The sequence below is a fragment of the Carcharodon carcharias genome, chromosome 12 (genome assembly GCF_017639515.1).
Source record: "Carcharodon carcharias isolate sCarCar2 chromosome 12, sCarCar2.pri, whole genome shotgun sequence".
Lineage (NCBI taxonomy): Eukaryota > Metazoa > Chordata > Chondrichthyes > Lamniformes > Lamnidae > Carcharodon > Carcharodon carcharias.
Genome location: NC_054478.1, coordinates 141713493 through 141732965, shown reverse-complemented (window position 1 = coordinate 141732965; position 19473 = coordinate 141713493). Strand labels below are relative to the sequence as shown.

Genomic DNA, 19473 nt, shown 5'->3' with positions numbered 1-19473 from the left:
TTTTCTTGATTTACTGCTCTGATTTTTCTGTCTTTGTGGCACATTTAGGGTAAACCCGAGGAAATTATGCAAACCCTTAGCCTGAATATACACATTTTTGGAGTGTGCTTTGTATGGCAGTGACAGCTGGCTCCAGAGCTGTCACTTCTAATCAGTCGTCTTCAACATCTTGGAGGGAGAGCTGGACAAAGCTGCCATCACCTCTGGTCTCAACTTCCTCTACCCACTCAATCACAGTATCCTTGTTGAGGCAAACCAGACAATGTGTTTGGTTTTCTTCCCCCATCAACCCCCACGCCCCAAAATTTGCATCTGAATATTTAAACTAACATATTAAATGTTGTTAGCTGTTATCCAGAAAGAATGAGACCTGAAATTTTCAGGCTAGCAATCACTGAAGTGGAACTAAATGTAACCCTTTAAGCTTTGCAGTTATCACTGCTATTTATAAACATTTAATATGCCACAGAATAATGCTAAAAACATATGTCTGTGGCAAAGCAAACACAAACAGGTTTTACATTAAATTTTAATTTGTAATTTAAAATAGTTTCAAAATAATACTTTCAGCTAAAGAAATGCGTTGACATGTTTTACAACATTTAGAAGCACTACAGTTCTTTCCAATTCAGTTACATAAACAAATCCATATTTTCAGATTGACAGACATTTCTTCCACTCCATGTTAATATGCTTTAATGGGGGAGTCAACTGTGAAAAACCAATTGTCTGCAATGAAATATGGCTCAAAAGGGTCTCATTAGAACCCTAGGCCATCATTCAAAATACAGTACGGATTCAAAAAGAGAAACATTACTGACTTTTTCATATTGCACAGTGACTTAAACAAGATAGACAATTTTTTCCAACTCTATCTTTTGCCAGTAAGGAAGTGGTATGACAACATGAATATAGGGCATATTCCATTTTATTTGCGCACTTTCTAGTTAAAAAGACAGCATAGTCAACATTTTGAATTTGAAAAATGCCACCACCAATTGTAAATGTTCAAAACAAGATACCAAAAAGTACATCTGATTCTAACCAATATGTGGTCAATAAAATTTATACACCACGTAGAAAACGGTTTTACAAGAAAGTTTTTGGGTGATACCTCACTCAATTCACTTCAATAGGACAATTTTTTGAATATGGGAATTATAGGTCTTGCTCTAATAGTCATTTAAGATTGGAACAAAAACAGAGCAAACAATTATTGTCAATGAACAGTATATGATAGATACATACTGAAAGTTTTGGTAATTCAGTTTTTTGATTCTGACCTAATTACAACTTCGAAGTCCACTTGACTGAAGCTTCCAAATTCCTTGACCTTCAGAACTTTCACAAAGTGTGCACAAAGTTAAATTGATGAGTAACTGGCAGTTTTGGTAGTTTAACTTCTCCTTAGCCCATATTGTTATAGTAGGGAGCTCAAACATTGGTTATCAATGATTTTGCGTGCTTTTCTGACATTTGCAGATCATAGTTGCCTCTCAGTTGCCATATATTTGGCAGAAAAGTATTTAGCTGTAGTATTTCCAAAATAAGTATGTGCATTGATGAAGGGCCTGATGTAACAGAAATTTAAAAAGGGCACTGCTAAAGTTCATACAACCTTCAAATGAACACATTAGAGATTTTACTCATGGAAAATCCAGAACTGGGATTCTCTGCATTTATGCTCAGAATATCAGTTTTATAGGAATAAGGATTTTGTGAAATTACTGGCATACCAGATGCATACACAAATTTTCATTTAACCATGGAATAAATGCTTAATTGAGGCAAACTGGGTTTATGCATGAGATTAGCAAGTTTATCTTGTGAGAAAAATTAGATGAGTTCATGTTTGATTCCCACCTTAGCCACATTAATTGATGACCACAGAATGGTGGAATGGTACAAATTACTTCCATGTCCCAATTTAAGAGAAAATTGGCTTGGATGCCTGACCAATAAAGCTTCAAGCGTGTATTATGTGGACATTGGATGAGGAAAAGATCTGCTATGATGGTCAAACAGCCGGCTAACAATTATCAAGATTTACAAATAACGGCTTAAGTGTCTACAATTGCAGGAGAGGGAGAGGGGGGGCCATGGCAAGGCTATTCGTAATTGAACAAAATAACACCAAGCTATGACAGTTCAAAAAGTAGCTGCAAAACAGCAATGTCAAGAGAAATGTATTTATTTTTTAGGATAAATGTGATCACCGCCTCAGCTGCAGATGGGTTTCCACCATTTTTTTTTGCAGAGGCAGAGGAAATTTTCTGGAAGCAGAAAATGGCACTTTACGTGCACAGACTGACTGCTTACTGTTTTCCATGTGTGTGCCGCCATTTTGTTCAAAAGCAGCAGTTATGTGAAGCACAATTTTATTTAATTCTGGAAAGAGTGGTGCCAATTTGGATTTGTCCTTATGCTCAGAGGCAAACTTTACGTTTTACGGGATGGCAGTACTACATTCATAAGCACGTTGCATGCTATCTTTATATCATGGCAACCTTTATAATTAACCAACATATTGCGGGACTAAATATTGGGAAATGTACACAGCAGCAAACACACTGCCCATTGCTGAAGAACCGTGTGCACAGCAGATATTAAAGCAACTTTTAACATTCCTAACCAATATTTCTTTACTGTAGCAGATGCTTATTATGTGGAATAGACTGGGTCAATGTAACATGAATGAATGCAGTCCTGGCAGAGGAAAAAAATGAAGTTTCAGTAAAGGTATTAGGACATATATATTATATATAAATATGGGCAGGTTGAAATTTTTACAATTTTGTAGAAATGTAATTTATCTTCATTTGTAAGTTTGTGTGTTATTACTCAGGTCACAGGGTCCTGTTAAGTTATGCAAAGAGCAAATTTACCTTTGCATCATCGCCTTTCACAACGAGTTCATCCTAAAGTACTTTACAGCCAATGAAATACTTTCCTCATCCCCATTATAATGTAGGAAACAGAGCCTATTTGCACAAAGCATGGTCCCACAAAAAGCAATTATATAAATGATCTGTTTTAGGTGCTGATTGAAGCATAAATGTTGGGTATAACAACTGGAGAAATCCCCTGTTCTTCTTTAATTTGTGCCATGGGATCTTCTTGTGAGAAGAAGGCAGTTGAAAGATCTCTGATAGTGCAGGAATCCCCCACTGAAAATGATTTTGTGCTCAAGCTTTGGAAGGGGGGGGGGGGGGTCTCAAATTCACTACTTCTATTTCAGAGGCAAGATCACTACTACTGAGCCATGGTTAACACTGTGTCACAAATGCAGTTAAATTGTGTACCAAGCACTATTGTGGAAATGAGTAGGGTGAACCCAATTATTTTTCATGAGAACACTTAAGGTGACCAGAATACCCAAGATGATTAGCGCGACAGGAGAAACAAAGTTGAATATTAGATATTAGTGCTTGGTCACTTCTGAAAAATGGCAGCTGCATTTTAACAGGGTTGTTTCACAAAATTATCAAGAAAATATAAATAAGGGCACAAAAATCCACCAAGGACTGGTGGTTGAATATTCAGCAATACATACTCAGTACAGATACAATTAATTTGCACAAAGGTGGCTACAATAGTACAGTGAATGTGTACGCACATAAATACACATACCAACACCCCCATGCATCTTACATTAAATTTAATAAGAAAAATACAATGAGCTTCCCAAGCATCATGAAACATTTGGTGCCTGTATGTTAATGTTCAGTCTACAAAACATCATATTATACAAGTCAAGAATAATTAGCTAACTGAAATTGAGATTCAGCATCAATATTCTGGTACAGGAATGATCTTCAGTTTGGTTCATACTTCAAAAAGCCCTAAATTAGTCATAAGTTATTTGTAAAAATGAAGCAGAAGATACATAAAGGTGAGAATCTAACACCAAAAATGTTATTACTTCCTTTTTTCTGCATCTGTGCCTTTCACTAATGATTATTTATTCAATTACTTGATTGCCTCAATTAAAAAAAAAACTTACACACTTTTCTTTGTTATAATGTTACACATGCAGGACTGAATTAGAGAAAAGTAACACCATTCAATCAAATTAAGCAGGTAAATATTTAATTGCACATCCAACCCAAAGTTCTCCAGTGTTTCAGTTAATTGAAAAGCACACAATCAGATCGCAATATGGTATCGGATTACTTCATAAAGCTAGTAGAATGACATTGTAGTGACTGTGATCTGAAATCTGTTCCAATTTATTATACAGTACAGAGGCAAATCTTCCATGCAATTGCCGCACTCCAAAGTCTAATAATAAGCTATTAAGAAATCTTCGTTACACACATCAGCCTCAAATAGGTTAAAATTTGCTCGCTTTCCTCAAAATATTTTTGAGCATTTATTTTTAAATCGTTCTGACCAATTTTCATGCCACTAAGTCCAATTTCTGACCACAGCAACTAGAATCAGGAGCAGGTTTATAATAAATAATCATATGTAAAATACTACCCAACACTGTCTCCCAATCTCACCCCCTCCCGCAATGCAAGACCTTGTTAAAACTGAAATATTTAAGTAAAATGTTTTTACTATAAATCTTACTTGTTCAAACATGAATAAATTCACAAATATACAGAGTACTAAAATGCATTCCACAATTGAATAAAATAGCGAGTGATCTCTTGGGCTAATGAGCCTTAGGACTAACAAACACCAACACGGAGTAGACTTTGTCACACAATGCTCTGCCTGACCATATGGTTTCTATAAAGAGGGAGTGGACAAATTACTGTTGTGCATTTGAATCAAAGCAATAATGTCCAATTACAGTGTAAAAATCACCAAAGTTAGCACCTTCAACTGGAAAGCTAAAACATACAATGAAAAAAAATTTAAATTCTTACCAAATCCAAAGTTCTTCATTGACATTAACAAAAGATTTTTTTTAATCAAGCTCTTAAATCAAATCAGCAACTGAGAAATAAAACTGACCAATACTGCACAATACAAGGAGAATGGCATCTGGCCGTTCAGACAATTTGTACAATTACAAAAATGGGACATTTTAGTTGTCTGTGTTAATGACATAGCTAAATCCTTCGAAATCATCTTACCCCCAAAAAGCAGCTTTGTTCTTGCCCCACTTTTTTTGCTTGATGTGGATATGAACAGATGGTCACACACACTGTTCAACAATTGAAGGAAAAAAAATAACGTTGAGACAAAATAGCGATTCTGTCTGTCCTATCCAAAATGAGCAGAATACTCTGATTGGACAAAACTGAATCATATGAGCCAGGGTCCCAGGCACGTGACAAAACCTTTTCCCAAATCCTCCGCTCCAGTCTTCTGACTACTGTACGTTAAAGCGTCTCATCATTCCGATGGCACGAATAAAAAGACCACTTCTCTGACCAGACAGCTGCAGGCTACCATACTGCGCCAGTATTACCACAGCTCAGAAAGAGCTCTACGAAAGGCTAAGTCAGCTTACTGGGACCGTTGTTAATCTTCCAGTTTAGAAATCCAGGTACATTTCATTGGACTCCAAACAGCCTTCTGGTGAACACAACTTAACATGGAACTTTTTTCAAAGAAGATATTTATTGATATATGTATAGAACTGCAAGGGGGGAAAAGGGTGAAGGGAATGAGCAGGAATGAGCAAAATGCTCAGCGACCTCAACCAACCACCCAGTATCTCCCTTCAAGCCAAATGTGTCCACAATGCTGCTTATTTCTGAATTGTGGCAGATTCAGGAAACACTTCACTGCATCCGTTATGTCCTCATTTTAAACATGAATAGGCGGCCTGTTGTGTTTTTATCTTTAATCAAAATAATTAAATGCAAACTGCAATGTTAAGCATTTGTTTTGCTCTTTATTTTACAAATTGATTGATTATTTATATTTTTATATAGTTTAGAGCAGTTTTCTTTTCAACGAAAATATTTTTACAGCATTTCTTGATGTGTTCATTTTATAGCGAATCATAGATCTGGGTAAATGACAGGCTACAGTGTAAATCACTACATAATAAGTTACAGAATCCATGACTTTCAAAGGCAAACCAAGGTATTACTAATCAAAAACCTTTTCAGTTGCCAGTGATCACACCTCTCAGTTTAATCAGATAACCAGTCTACAAGTATAGAACAAAGTTTAAAATATCAAGTACACGTAAATGATGCAGAGCTGGAGGATGATGTGGCAAAACATTCAGTTCTCAAGCAATTTTGAGAATATAAACCGTAAGACAAAAGTCTTACTTTTGAATGCTTAGATTACATTAATCTGCAAATTTTTGTAATTAATTCATGAGATGTGGGTGCCGCTGGCTAGTCCAGCATTTATTACCCATCCCTAGTTGCCCTTGAGAAGGTGGTGGTGAGCTGCCTTCTTTAATCGCTGCAGGTACACCCACAGTGCTGTTATGGAGGGAGTTCCAGGATTTTGACCCAGCGACAGTGAAGGAACAATGCTTTTTTTTCCCAAGTCAGGAAGGTGAGTGGCTTGGAGGGGAACTTCTAGGTGGTGGTGTTCCCATGTGTCTGCTACCCTTGTCCTTCTAGGTGGTAGCAATCATAGGTTTGGAAGTTGCTGCCTAAGGAGCCTTGTGCAGTGCACCTTGTAGATGGTACACACTGCTGCTACTGTGTGCTGGTGGCGGAGGGAGTGAATATTTGCAGATGGGGTGCTAATCAAATGGGCTTTGTCCTAGATGGTGTCAAGCTTTGAGTGTTGTTGGGACAGGCACTCATCCAGGCAAGTGAAGTACACTCCATCACATCCCAGACTGGTGCCCTTGTAGATGGTGGACAGGCTTTGGAGAGTCAGGAAGTGAGTTACTTGCCACAGGATTCCTAGCTTCTAACCTGCTCTTGTAGCCAATGTTTATATGGCTAGTCTAGGAAAAACCGTTCAGTTCAGTTTCTGGTCAATGGTAACCCCCAGGATGTTGATAGTGCCAGATTCAGCAGTGGTAATGCCATTGAATATCAAGGGGTGATGCTTAGATTCTCTCATGTTGGAGAAGGTCATTGTCTGGCAGTTGTGTAGTGTCAGTGTTACTTGCCACTTATCAGCCCAAGCCTGGGTACTGTCCAAGTCTTGCTGGATTGCTTTAGTATCTGAGTCGTCACAAATGGTGTTGAGCATTGTGCAATCATCAGCAAACATCCCCACTTCTTACCTTATGATGGAAGGAAGGCCATTGATGAAGCAGCTGAAGATGGTTGGGCCTAGGGCACTACCCTGAGGAACTCCTGCAGTGATGTCCTGGGACTGAGATGATTGACCTCCAATGACCACAACCATCTTCCTTTGTGCTAGGTATGACTCCAACCAGCATAGCGTTTTGCCCGATTCCCACTGACTCCAGTTTTGCTAGGGCTCCTTGATGCCACACTCGGTTAAAGCTGCCTTGATGTCAAGGGCAGTCACTCTCACCTCACCTCTGGAGTTCAGCTCTTTTTTCCATGTTTGAACCAAGGTACTGAGGTCAGGAGCTGAGTGGCCCAGGCAGAACCCAAACTGAGCATCAGTGAACAGTTTGTGAAGCAAGTGTAGCTTGACAGCACTGTTGATGACCCTTCCATCACTTTACTGATAATCAAGTGTTGACTGATGGGGCGGTAATCGGCCAGGTTGGTCATGTCATGCTGTGTAGGGCATAGCTGGGCAATTTTCCACATTGCCGGCTGGATGCCAGTGTTGTAGCTGTACTGGAACAGCTTGGCTAGGGGCGCAGCAAGTTTTAGAGCATAAGTCTTCAGTGCTATTGCCGAAATATCGTCAGGGCCTATTGCCTTTGCAGTATCCAGTGCCTTCGCCATTTCTTGATATCACCCTGAGGGTATCAAATTGGCTGAAGACTGACATACTGGGCTCCCCCATCATTGAGGGTTAGGATACTTGCAGAGCTTCCTACTCCAGTGAGTTGTTTAATTGTCTATCAGCATTCATGACTGGATCTGGCAGGACTGCAGTGCTTGGTTGCGGAAACACTTAGGTCCATCTATCTCTTGCTGCTTATGCCGTTTGGCACCCAAGTAGTCCTGTGCTGTAGCCTCACTGGGTTGATCTCATTTTTAGACATGCCTGGTGCTGCTCCTGGCATGCCTTCCTGCACTCATCATTGAACCAGGGTTGATCCCTTGGCTTGGTGATAATGGTAGAATGGGGGATAGGCCAGACCATGAGACTACAGATTGTGTTTAAGTTGGTGCCAAAAGAACGATGCTCACATTTCACAACATTGATAACTGTCTACAGATTTTACTTTGCAGGCTTTTGAGCAGAGACTTACTTTCACTGGGCTTCTAATCCACAGTGGTACCCTCAACAGGGGAGCTGTGACATTTGAGTAGGACAAGAAACAGCAAGACTCTTTAACCATTCAAATTGAAGAATCTCACTGAGACAGAGTCTAAACCAGGAAGTGCAAGTTAGATTTAAATCAGGTACAGAAAGCAAAACTAAAACTGTGAAAGTAAGCTGTGATTGAGATAAAAGACACAAAAAAGTTAGTTAAATTCTCTCATTTAAAAAAAATTCCAATTAAAATCCAAACAAATGAAACTACACACTTATAAAAGTTTATTTTCAGTGCCAAAGAGATTGTTTTGCAGTAATTATCACAGCATACTCTGAATGCACCAGTTCCAACTTCTTCTGACCTGCTTGATAGGTAGCAAGTGGGTGGTACAAGTTTACACCATTACAATAATTTTACTGCAGAGGGCTGTCACAGCATAGCCTGTGGAGGAGTGGGGGTAAGTGTGACAACAACATTTAGATTTCTGTATTTAAATATGCATATATGAATGCCAGACACTGCTGTCCCATTTACTTCATAATAAGTGAACACTGTTAGCCTCACCTTATCAACATAAAATCCAGGTTAATCTAATTTTGATTAAGGGATAAATATTGGCCTTGGATCCAACAGAAAAAGATACAGTATCTCAGCTGAATGCCTCTTCTGAAAAGCAGTCCCTCTGACACTGCAGCACTCCCTCAGTACTACATTGGTCGTGTCAGCCTAGATTTTGTGGTCAAGTCTCCAGAGTCAGGGTTGAGCCCACAACCTCCTGACTCAGAGGCATAAGGCCACTGAAACATGGCTAACATCTTAGCAAGTCACAAGATCGATATTGAAAGCAATGGATGATTTACAAAAGTTACCATTGAGTGTATGTCTTCCTGAAGTCTGCTGCTAACCTCTACTGCTTACAACATTTCCAATTTTCATGCCAACTGTGAACTTTGAAAGTATACCATGTATACCCAAGTCCAGGTCATTAACATATCAAAGGTGTCCTAAAACCTATCCCTGGGTTTCCCTCCAGTCTGAAAACCTACTCCAAATTTCATCCACAATGGCCTTTAAAGAGTGTAGACCACTGTGAGCAGGAGCTTGTCATAGTGTATTGAATTGATTAATGTGCTCACCAAGAGATGTGAAGATTGTACAATGCAAGGTCAGTTTACATATACTGTATATTCTACGGAACATGTTCTTCCACAAATTTGGGAATGCCCTTCATAATTTACACAGAACACTCTCTTGGAAACAATGGGTGAAAATTAATCTTCTGCACTTCCTAAGTGCATATCAGGACTCCAAGTCCATAATCATCCACCCATTCAATTCAATGGACAAAACATCAATAGCTAGGTGTTGAATAATTTCCTGATCCACTTCTGGCATGAGCCAGGAATGAAGTAGAATTTGTTGAATTTTCTCTCCAAAATCCCCTAAAAAAAAGTAGGAGCAATGGTTCAGATATTTATCAGAGACCAAATCAAATTCAAAAAAATGCCAGCCAGCACTGTAACCCAACAGATAATCCAGGGCAACTCAAGAAATTATGCCTATCATAATAGTTGCCCATCACATATCTTTAACTGTATCAAAAATTCCAAGAAGAAATGAAACCTGACAATTATACTTAATGAGGAAATATGAGACCACTCATTTACTACTATTTTAATGAAAAGCTGTCAAATTTTATAGTCACTGGCTCAGGGTCATCAATATGCTAGATTGTTAGATTTTTCTATTTAACTTCTTCCCACAAAAGCAGTTTCTAGTACATCACCCATTACATTTTTGTTTTTCATTCATCATTTTTGAAATTCATAGCTTAAAAATAAACTGAAATTAGCTTCCAAGTAGATTTAACAAATCAGGTCTCAGCTCCTATGAATTTAAGGAATGGTTTTCAAAAGGAGTCAGCCTGGTCTGATTTATACAAACATGTTCAAGCCTTCATAAAGCTCCGTGCTTTTTATGTGAACACTAATATTAGGGGTTGCTTAGTGGAGACCAGGCATTATTCTAATCATTGACATGGGAAAATTTAAGTAAATGTTGAATTTATTGTAAGCTAGTAAATAAGTTGTACTGTACTTACAAGGTTAGGGAGGCTCTTCTACAAGGAAAGATGGGAAAATAAATCAGCAGATTCAGGAGAACAGAGGTACACTAAACTCTTGCTACCAGCCCTCTCATATATGTAGACTTGTATGTTGCCCCTAGCAAGGGCACAGCATTCACCTTGAGGCCTGTCAGTACACTACACGGTCATAACCACCCCTATGACTAATTGTTCCAGAAGGGCGTGAAAATGAACCACACTCAATCCAAGGTCCTAGGATGGGAAATGAACAAATGGCAAGGGTTGTAGCCCCTCAGGGTGTAGGACACATCCTGTTAATCAATACTATTAACCTCACTAATTCACCTTCATCTTCCAAATGAGCATAAGGGTCAAAAAACACAAATTGCAGCACTGCGCATTATAGAGGAATATGAAGTCAAGTTTATTACATAAAGCTCACTACTTTGAAAGCTCTAAATCAGAGCTAGAATTTAAAACCAGTTGGGTGGATTGCATGGCATGACACACTTGGTTTGGTTTGTGCCACAGTCCCACATCAGATGGATGCAAGAATCAGGAACGTGAACTACATTAATACAAGCTGCAACATTTCAACTCCAAATTAAAGGAACGCTGCCCTGCAGCATTCAGCACCACCGGAAGTGTCAAGGTTAAGACTTTTTATCAGCAAGAATGGCACCAATTGCAAGCCTTTTAAACTTACAGGCCTGTGCTTACTTTGCCAACTAACAAGCTTCAAAATAGGTCTCACATTGAAGACACTTAGTAGGAACGGACACGACTTTCATAACTGCACTTTTAAATTGTGCAAGATACCTTAAGAACGGAATCTCAAATGCTTAAATATTAGTCTGCCATAGATTCCTTTTGGATTCAAAGGAGTCAGTCACTGCCTTATGCACTCAAAATCCTATAGGAGTTGACTCATATTACATATTTGCAACATTTGAGCAACAGTTGCCTTTTGTACATTTGATCCTTCAATGTTTCTAAGGCTAAGTTAACTTGGTGAGGCGAGGCTGGATACAATCATTACACAGCTTTCTTCAGTGAACATAGAAAGCTGAATTATAATCAGATTCATATTATATTAGAATTCAGCTCCATTGCAAATTTTAATTTGCTAGATGCCTCAAAATATTCAGCTGGGACCATTCTACATGTTAATTCGCTGTCTTCTCCACCTGTTAATGGATCTCATGGCTCACACTGCTTGATTAAGTCTCTGGAGTGGCATTTGAACCCATAACCTTCCGACTCAAAAGTAGGAAGGAATCTGACCGCTAAGCCAAGAATGACATCATATAAATGTACTACTTTGAGAAAAGTAAAAGCCAATCACATTCTAGAATTCTAGTATCCCATGTGTTTTTTTTTAAAACATACCACTGAAGCAGCATGGCTTACACAAGACCTGTTGAAGTTTTTAAAAGGAAAATCTCAGGTTCAAATAGCAAATCCTGATAAAGTAAACACCAACATGGTAAAACTTCCTGCTTTTTAATTATTTAATCTACACAGTAAATACTTCGTTATTATTTCCACTTACCTTGCGGTGTTTTTTAAAAATAGATTTAGGGAGAGATGTACAAGCAGGTTTCTGTCACCAGTTGATGTTACAGCGTTTCCTATCGTTGCCTGAAACAGAGGGGACACAAGACCTGTTAACACAGAATTTTGTCCAGATTGGGAAATTGAAAGGGTTCAATTCAGCTAGTGATTAAACCAGAAGTTGCTCAAGGAAGCCAGGAGAATTTCAAAAAAAGGAGAAAAATGGAAATAAAGATCTCAATTGGCTTATCTTGGTATATTACAGGCAGAAATAAGCCATGATCTCTCTGCTGCACTTTTCTTCTGATACCTTAATTCTGATGCCTGAATCGAGGTGCAACACCAGGCAAATTGTGAAGAACATCTGGTCCAATCATTTGTGAACTAGATTCAATTTCAAAGCATGTACCCCATACCCCAACTGCTATGAACTCATAAGGTTAGAATTTTGCTCCAAAAAGGGCAAGAGAATTCCAGAGCTCTTGCAAGATTTTCAACGGGTTCTTTCATCTTAAGCAAATGGACATATACTAAATCAGTCAGGGAACTCTAGATTAGAGTTCAAGATAAGATGAAGCTGTCAAAATATGACTGCATAATTAAAAGGGACTGCCCACATGCGACACAAAATAGAATCCAACTGCAGTGAAGACAGAAATTTAGCTTCTCGGCAATAATCAGGGGATGCCTCAATCAGGCAGGAGATGCAGCATAGCACTTCTATTTCACATGATTTCCTTTGGAAGAGAGCTTGCAGGGAGTTTGAATTTTGAACTAATTCTAATTTTGGGAAAAAAGTGAAAAGTGCAAGCTTGCGCTTGTTTACCCTTGAATGACTTGCCCTTCAATACCCACAACAATAGAACAAGTTAGAGAAGCTCAGATGAAGAAGATGAGGCAGCTCATCATCTGAACTTGAAAGGGGGATACTCCTTGAACGTAAATTCTGTTCATCAATTATTTATAGCCTGGCTCATGGAAAAATAACAAAATACACAATATTAATTTCACATCAGCAATGATGACCATGTCTTCAACTGCTTAGACCAAACTCTGGAGTTCCATCCCTAAGCCCTCCCCCTCCTTTAAGACACTCCTTAAGACACTCTTGGATCAAAGTTTTTGGTCACCTGTCATACATGGCTTGGTGTCAAATCTAATTTGGATTTACTCTTGCGTGAACCACCTCAAGGCATTTTTACTACATTAATGGTACTATATAACTCTATTATTCTTGTTATAGTTGGAATCCTCGTACATAAATTAAGACATTCATTCATCTAATTCAAGTCATATCCTCCTGCCACCATCAGTTCCAAATTCAATTTAAAGTCAATGGCATCATGCTACAAGAAATGGAATTCCAGATGCTACAGTAATGCTGGCAGAAATCAATTGTAACCCACAAATAATCCAAGAATAATTTTAATTCAAGAGAAGGGAAATTCTAACTCAAGCTATTACTATACTTTGTTATGCCTGTGGTACCAAGAACATGATTATTTAACTGATAATTGGGTTTAAAGAAATATATCAAGAATAAGGTGATCATGGACTTGAGCTATAGGGTCTTTTTTCCTTTTCTAATCTACCCATGCAAATTCAACAGCAATGACCTAGTGCAAAGCCAAATCTAAACTAGCCATGGCAAGTTTCTCACTTGTAGGAAACTTCCTTAAAATCTTGCTTGTGATGGCTCAGTTAATTAGTGTAAAGACTGGTATTCATTACTGATGAATGTTCACTCTGCTGTTCTTTTTAAAGAAAACCAGGACAATGTTGCCAAAATCAGGCACTATAATGCTTCAGTACTGTGGCCTTGCACCGCAAATGGGGGAAAAAAAAATTACCCACTCAACGCAAAACTATTTTAGTTAATTAGTAGCACAATGTTTCACAAGCTTTTTTTATTTCCACACGAGCAACATCTTTGGACTATTATCTCAGACATAAATGTCCATAGTGTAAATCAGTATTATACCAAGATTAACATTTGATATAGAAGGTGACAGGATGAAATCTACTCCAACCTTTTTCATCAAGCATCATACATAATGCACCTTGTTTTTATTAACTTGTCACGAACAGAGCAGTGACCTAAAACAGTTATTAAGGGTGCTTCTGTCCTCTAGATGAGGAGAACTAATGGAAAATTCTGCCTTGTGCTGCATTAAGCGACAGGCTCATTTCAATACATGTGTTGTGGCCTTCTAGCTAAAACCAATATTCAACAAAAGTAAGCAGCTCAATACGTTAACAATGGGCATCTTCTCTCTCTTTCCCCATCACCCCCTCCACCCCCCTCAAAAGCTGTCTATATCTGATTTTGTGTGCAGTACCATCTGCCGTTGCCATCAGCAAAATATTATGAAATGAATCATTTCCACTGCTTATATTACTGGACAAAGGAAACCAAGGGCTTAATATATTTGGAATGTGAAGCACATGAACAATCTTCTGGACCATTTCAGTGACAGACAAAAAATAAACAATAGCATGTAATTTAGTTGCTGAAAGATTAACTATTAATTTCAATGCTGGGGTTTAAGATATTCTATTTCTAGAATTGACATTGCAAGGATATTTTCTGTGGGTAGGGAGACAAAAGTGCTACATTTTCCTTGAAAATGGGCAAGCTACTCATCAGATATTTAATGCCATCAAAATATTTAAAATCCAACTCAAATGATCGCAGAAAAGTATTAGTTACCTTGAACCACAAACATAACTCATTAAAACTGGCAAAAATCACTACAAGGCAACCAAATGACAAGCTACAGATGAGGGCTGCCAATCAGCAAGTATAACTCAACTTTCCACAGAATGTTACTACCCCACATACCATTAAACTGCCTCATAAATAAAGAGCGAGCAAAACAGCGAGCAAAAGTGCAGCATTAACAGAGAGTGCTAAAGTCAGGAATTTGGTGCACGAGGGAATTCAGTGCAAGCACGTTTTTTTTTACTCCCAATACTGGAGGTGGAAGCTTGAGGTAGTAAACACTTTAATATTTGTCTATTTAGTGCAAGTTCATTTTTTCTCTGCGCCTTAACTAAAAATGAGATATAAAACAGTTGCTTGGTAGTACAGACCTTGAATATTGCCGAAGAGAGAGATGTTGCCAAAGCTTTTCATCCTGCACTCTTCAGGGCAACCGCAAGAATGCCAAATTTCAAACAACCTATACTACAGAAGAAAAGGGTGCTCATTGATTGGCCAAGGTATTACTATGGCGAACGCAATGGGGAAAACTATAGGCTCCCCAAGCACCCAGGTAATTCAAAAAAAGGTGCAAGGCCTGAACATATTCCTTTTGTTTGCAGAGAACAGGTTTCTGTGTATGAATGTATGTCGCTTCTAGCAAGCATAAATGAGCCATGTTAAGAGTTTGATTGATCATCTTAAATTGGTTATTAGTGTAGCTAATAAAACACTCCAGATTGTTCAGCAAAATGCTGCCCAATCACGGAATCATATCTAACAGGAGAGGTTTTGGGTTTTGCAAGCTCTTTCTGGTTGAATAGAGTCTGTACTCTGCCTATTACAAACTACCAAAAGAACATGCTGTTTGTTCAGCAAGTGCTGCCCAATCCAGAGTATGCTATCAGCTACCCTTAACCACCAATCTAAAATAATAAGTCGAGCTCATTAGACTTTCACCCCAAAACTCAGTCAGATACTTAACCAAAAATTTGGACCACTTAGTCGGAGTACTGCTTTGAAGATTTGTATAAGGGTTGAGGTTTCTTGGGCCTTCTTCTGGCAAGTTTGAACCTTCAAATCTCCTCCAACTGTCATTTGGTTGCAAACTCCTTGTTCAACACAGGCATCTTAAGCATAGCCATCCCTGGTCAGAACTCTCCTGCTTCTAATATTCTTTAACTCTGGAGTTTTGCATCTAAAGCTCTCTCAGCTTGGCTTTACCAGAAGTTCAACTTACTTTTAGGAGCCCTTCAGTTAAGAGTTTCACTCTTTTAGCCAACACAAAATTTCAATTTAACTCTATTTGAGAGAGATGTTGTCTCTTTTACAGCCTTAGTCCAAAATCTCAAGTAAACTGCTTGAACACAGAACCACCCCCTATAATTAACTTACATTGACTTTTTTTCTCTATTGTTTATTTCCCAGGCAGCCCGGTCACAATCAGTTACTGAAAGCCAAGCGCTTTACCGTAAATCTGCTTTCAGAGAAACCTAATTCTTAAAGGGACCATCACTCCAAGATAAATATAGGTTTTTCCTCCTCATGGGCCATCACACCTTTACAAAGATGAGTAGGGAAGCTCTCCCTGGTGCCTTGGTCAATGGCTATCCCTCCATCAACATCAAAATAGATTGCTTGGTCAGTATTACATTGCTGTGTGTACAGTGGCTGCTGTATTTCCTACATTATAAGAATGACTATCCTTCAAAAATGTACTTTATTTCCTGTTAAGATCTTAGGAGCCTCCTGAGCAGATGAAAGGCTTAATACAAGTCTTTTATTCTACTCAACATTATCTTATACAAGTCTCTAAAGCCCCTCTTCATTTGTGTCTTCTTTTAAGGTTGGAATGCAAGTTTTTATAACTTTTGCTCATATCATTCAGATACTCATGATCAATCTTGTGAAACTTCTTTCATTCCTTCCAGGGTTTGGGTGCCACCCTTATGCTTTAACAACTAGAAATGAACTTACAATACAATTATTTAAGTTTCATCCCAGTCAAAGCTCAAGGCCTGCACTTGAGTTCTCTATGCAAATTGTTCAACATTCCAAGTTTAGTTTTCAGTTCGCAAAAGTGATAACGTATCAAAGAAGAATGGTGGTGTTCAATTGCTTTCTCGCTCTAGTTAAGAAGCTAGCGGAAAACTCCCCACTAGCCTGGATGAGTGCAGCTCCAACAATACAAGAAACATGACACTATCCAGGACAATGCACCCCATCCACAAGCATTCACTGCCTCCACCACCGTCGCACAGTGGCAGCAGTGTGTGCCAACTACAAAATGCACTGCAGGAACTCACCAAGGCCCCTTAGACAACATCTTCCAAACCCATGACTGCTATCATCTAGAAGGACAAGGGCGGCAGATACATGGGAACATCACTCTCTGGAAGTTTCTCTCCAAGCCACACCAATCCTGACTTGGAAATATGTCACCATTCCATCACTGTCACTGGGTCAAAGTCCTGGAACTCCCTCCCTAACAGCACTATGGGTGTACCTACACCAGATAGACTGCAGCGATTCAAGGCAGCATCTCACCACCACCTTCTCGAGGGCAATTAGGGATGGGCAATAAATGCTGGCCCAGCCAGTGATGCCCACATCCCATGAATGAATAAAAAAGGCATATTTATATATATCCAAGATACAAAGTGGTAATTTCTTGATTGGACTCTTCAATAATAAGTTACATAATCCAGATTTATCTAATTCAAGTCACATTCCCCTGCCCCACCACACCCTCAGCTACAATTGAAAGTCAAATGGCACGAAGTTGCAAGAAATGGAATCCCATTTTTTTCATGTTCATTAAAAATACTTCACCTTACGAATGCCAAGTTATAAAACCACTGACAGATAGAATATTTCAGTAATCAACTGCAGGTAATTTCTTAATTAAATCAAGTATAATACAGTTAATCTTACATCATACATAAAAACAAGGAATGTATAATCACTACAGTCAGATATGAAATTGAAACAGTATATTATGATACTTTGACCTTATATTCACTCGGGTGTGCACTATCCTTTAAAAATGACTCGTAATGTATTGATCTGAAAGCTGCCAATGTTATTTTTTCTGAAAACAACAGAGTAATGAAACTAAATCTAAGAATTTCTGATGGAAGCCAGTGCTTGCATATGTTGTGAAAGTTAGCAACAGGGTAATATGCTGTTAATCTTCCACTGTATTGTTGCTACCTTCTGAAGTCATTTTTTCTTTGTTACACAATGCTCTGCCTATTATGTGCAAGCTTTTTACAAGCAACTGGTCAGAACTGACAAATTGTAGCGACCAACGTTATTCTATAAAGTATTATGGTTGCAAGCCTCTTCCATTTTTCTCCTTCACAAATCTTTGAGATCAAAAGTAGTAGACCTCTCTGTAGTTAAAGCATTCAAAACCTCTCTCAATGTTGCTGCTAAATTAAATAACATTTAAAAAGGAATTTGATGATCAAGTTTAAAATTGAATTGTATAATTGAATACAAAGATTGTAAGGATAAATTTAAATAGGATGGGTCAACAAGCTTTCACAGAAAAATGAAATATTATCCATGATGAGTAATATTCTGGATGGAAGTTACAATAGCAACCACCTGTGATTAAATTCCTGCCTCAGGAATCTTAATGAAGTTATACATGGCTCAGCTGGGAAAATGGCTATAGTGGACCACATTCACTTTCTTTGCTCTTCACACTGTTTTGATTTTTCTAATGGTAAATTAGCAGGAGTTGATTTATGAATTAAATGTAACCAGGAGTACAACTTTATTTATATAATGTCTTTAACAAAATGAAATGCCTCAAGGCAATTCATAAAGACGGTCATAAAATAAATGACACTGAGCCATGTAAAGAGATTTTAGGGTAGATGACCAAAAGCTTGACCAATGAAGTTCATTAAAAGAGTGTCTTAAAGGAGGCAAGAGAGGTAGAGGGGGTTAGGGCTGAAGGCATGCCTGCCAACAAGGATTAAAATTGGAGATGCTCAAGAGGCTGGAATTAGATATTGGCAGGTTGTCGGGCTGGAGGCCTACACTTGGATCAATATTGGTATGAAGTGCAGATGTAAAATGAATGCAATCTAACAACATAATAGTTACAAAAAGTTTATTCAGAGTGGTTAGAGTTGATTAAAGAAAAAAGTACTTGCTCACTTCTGCTCTGCTTTAACTTCTTCTGATATTGCTGAAGCTGATTCACAAGAGCTATTCAGTACCATTCTGGCCATGAATTAACATGCAAAGCTTAATCAATATAATTGGAAATGTTAGAATTTATGGTATAATTCTATTCATGTCAGGAATTCCCTATATTGTTGTTGAAGGATAGTATGGATAAGAAATTTGCTGTGTTATTCACCATTTATGCCCAAATTTCAAAAGTGTACTCAATTGTGGAAAGCCAATTACTTATTTTATTGCAGAAAAAAAGTGACAAAATTAAAACATATCAGAAATGCTTAGATGCCATACAGTATTAAATTGTTATGGTGAAATGATTCTACCAACTCAAAGCCTCAGACTTCAGTACTGTTCCCTATCTGGTGAGGTTCAAACACCTCCCAGATTACTGATGGTGGAGAAAAAGCTTTTTTTGCCCAAAGTGATTACTCCCTCACATTTATTATCGCTTCCCCATTGCAACCTCTCAAAAATTCACTTAATCAATAAACTACAGCAATAATCTTCTCAAGCTCCAAAGGTAATCTTATATCTCTTTAGTTTTCCACCTCTCCATTTTATTGAAATGAAGGCTCCAACTCTATCAAAAACTGAAAAATGAGACAACATCCATTCTCATTCCTTCTCAGTTTTAGGGTTTTA

General features: G+C 38.2%; 1 protein-coding gene across 35 annotated transcripts in view; it reads right to left on the bottom strand.

Moving 5' to 3' along the window:
* The window catches only part of LOC121285233 (poly(rC)-binding protein 3), a 171305-nt gene that overhangs the window by 66393 nt on the left and 85439 nt on the right, over window positions 1–19473 (bottom strand). For 33 of the 35 annotated variants that reach the window (XR_005944614.1, XR_005944615.1, XM_041201560.1 and 30 more), the window contains one exon: window positions 11929–12017. The exons of the other annotated variants lie outside the window; for them this stretch is intronic. The gene's annotated coding sequence lies outside the window, so the exon portion shown is untranslated. The remainder of the gene's footprint in view (window positions 1–11928; window positions 12018–19473) is intronic. 35 annotated transcript variants of the gene reach the window in all.